This window comes from Lemur catta, chromosome X (genome assembly GCF_020740605.2).
Source record: "Lemur catta isolate mLemCat1 chromosome X, mLemCat1.pri, whole genome shotgun sequence".
Lineage (NCBI taxonomy): Eukaryota > Metazoa > Chordata > Mammalia > Primates > Lemuridae > Lemur > Lemur catta.
In genome coordinates, this window is record NC_059155.1 from 48,877,696 (window position 1) to 48,880,750 (window position 3,055).

Below are 3,055 nucleotides of genomic sequence, written 5' to 3' on the forward strand. Positions count from 1 at the left end.
GGCCCCGACTGCGCCTGCGCCTCAGGACTCCCCCCACCCCACCCCACCCCAGCCCCCGCCGGCCGCAGCCTGTGCTGTTTGGGGATGTTTGCAGTCCACCCCCAACTCCATTCACTTCAGCGCCTCCGTTCATCCGCCCGCTCCCCGCGTGCACACGCCTCACGCTGAGTCCCAGGCCCCAGCGCTCCCCCTCCCCCACCAACACGGGCGCCCGCCTCCCTCCCCAAGGCTGTCCCTCACTGCCCCCGCCCGAGGGTAGGGGACTTCTGAGGGTGATTCTTGGAGGCACGGGGCAGGAGGCATCTCGGTAGCTAGTCTCGCTGCCTCTTTGGGTTGCCTCCCCCGACCCCGTGACTAGGAGACGCTCGAGCGGGCTGCGGATCGGACCAGTCCCGCGTCCCTAACTCCACTGTCGCCCTCACTGTCCTGCCCGAGACCGAGGCGGCCCCAGTGCTGAAGGACAGCTCCCAGCTCAGCTGTGGAAAAGGACGGAGCTTGGAGAGCGTCCTGGAGGGGGCAAGGCAGTGGGCTAAGATGGGGAGTACTGGTGGGGTGTCGTTTTTTTGCCCTTAGGAATATTTCCAGCAACCTCCCCCCTACCCCGTCTTAGCTTCCTGGCTCCCCCTACAGGCTGCTGAGAATAGCTGTGGGAGAGTTAGTGAAGCTGCGCCGCCGCCGGATGGAACCATGTGCTTGGGGCCCTCACAGAGTCACATGGCACTAGGAACTCGGACGTACAAACATCCTGCCGCGCCACTAACCTTGTTTGGACTCCACCAAATCTCAGACTGAACCTGTGGTCTACTTTCTTTCCTCACTCCCCACCCTCCATTCCGAGTAACTCTCACATTGTAATTTTTAATCAACCATTGCCAGCAAAGATTTGTTAATATTAAGAATCATAACAATAAAGCAAACAACCCTTATTGAGCACATACTATGTGCTAGGTCCTGCTCTGAGTACTTTACAAGCATTACTCATCTTCATCTAATCTTCACAACCATCTTACGAGATAGGTATTACTGTTATCTTCATTTACATACGAGGAAGCTGAGGTTTAGTGTGGTAAACTTGGTCAAGGTAACTAGAACAGCCAAGATAGAAGCCCAATCAGCGTGGCTCTAGAGCTCTCTTAACACTCCAGAAAGGCCCTGGAAAGATGAAGGGGTAGAAGACACAGTACTGCCTTAAAGGAAATTATAGACTATATGAGGAAGCAAGACGTGTATTGGCCAGTGGGAGGATTCATTGAATGGAGACTTGGGTTCAGGTAATAGTTCTACCACTGAACATACTGTGTGCCCTTGAGAGAATCCTTTCCCTTTATGAGTTTTGTTTTTCCCCAAAGCAACATGAAGAGATGCCAAGGGTTAAATGAGATGGGTAGGAATGGTTAGCACTACTCAGAGATGGGCTGGGGTGGTGGGTGCATGAAAGTTTCCGGAAGAGGGACAATTAGAGCTGGCTTCTAAAGAAGTAGCAGGATTTGGGTGTGTGGGTGGGCGGGAAGGGCATTCCAGGTAAGAGGGATGCAGGTGAAAAGTTTCAGAGATGGGGAGCAGCCCTGTATGTTTGTGAAGCCATGAGCATGACCATTTGGCTATATCAATGGTGAGAGTTTGTGGGAAAGGGAGTAGAGGGAGATGAGACAAGGGACAAAACTGTCAGGCATTTTGAAGGTGTATTTATTCATTATGTTTCAGGCACTATGCTGGGGGCTAGGTAGGATACCCAGGTGGGTCAGACATAGCCCTGCCCTTGAAATGCTCATAGTTGAATTAGGGAGGCAGTCATATTAAAGAAGCAATTGCAACCCAGTGCAATAAGGATGAGGGAGAGGTCTCCCTCCCATACAGGGAGGGACAAGTCACCTCTGCCAGTTTCCCTCAGAGGTGATTTTGCACACAGCCACTTGAGTTGGGACATTCATTCATCAAACATCTATTGAGGATCTATTATGTTCCATATCTGTGCTAGGCATCAGCGATATAGACACAAGAGAAATATGTATCTTGGGCTGAGGGAGTTTAATTGAAGTCTTAAGGGATGAGTAGATGCTGGCTAGACAGATAGCAGAGAAGGTGGTGTGTGAAGAATGTCCCAGACAGTGGGAATGTTATGTGTAAAGGCCCAGAAGCAAAGTCAGGAATGGCATGTTCAGAAACCCGCAAAGTAGTTCATTATGACTAGGTGTGAAGTGGGAGTACTGCCAAAAATGAGGCCAAGGATTTGGCAGGAGCCAAATCATGAAGGGCCTTGGGTGCCATGCTAAGTAGTTTGGACTTTATCCCAAGGGCACTAGGAGCCATGGAAGAGGTTGAAAGGTTTTCAGCAGGAGGTGGCACGATCAGACTTGTATTTTTAGAAGATTGATTTGGCTGTAACATGGAGACTGGGCTGGAGGGGGTGAGACTGGAAGCAGGGAGACTGGTTGGGAGACTGGTTAGTAGTCCAGGTGAGAGGTGTTGAGGGCTGAACAAAGGCAGCAGCAGTGGGGGCAGAGAGAAGAAATGCACATGGGAGGGAAATGAAAGAGGTAGAACTGAAAGGACCTAGGACGGGGGGCCTAGATGTAAGGAATAGAGACAGAGCCGAAAGAAGGAGAGTGAAACCAAAGAGTTCCAGTTAGTGATACTGGCACGACTGCCTCTGCCTACCTAGGAACTGTCTTTTCTGAGCCATTCTTTGTTTAGTCCTTGGAGGGTTCAGTGTTCTGTTTAACAAAGAAGGCTAATCGCTGACAGATACCTAGTTCAGAGCTGATTGGCAGGGCCACAGTGATTGACAACTTTGAGTGCCAATGAAAGAGCAGCCTGCCAGGCCTAGGCTATCAGCTCTGAGCACCTCTGGAGCTTTCTGTGAGAAGTCACTCAGGCAAGACTCCCTCCCTATCCCCCGGCACACAGGGCGAAAAGTGTCTCACAAAGGTCCATTTATCACAGGAGCACAATATAACAATAACTTACCCACACAGTACCCGCTGCACACAAAGAAGAAGTGGTAGCGTACCAGCAGTCAGAGGAGGCTCTCATTCTCTCGCTCTAGATGACACAA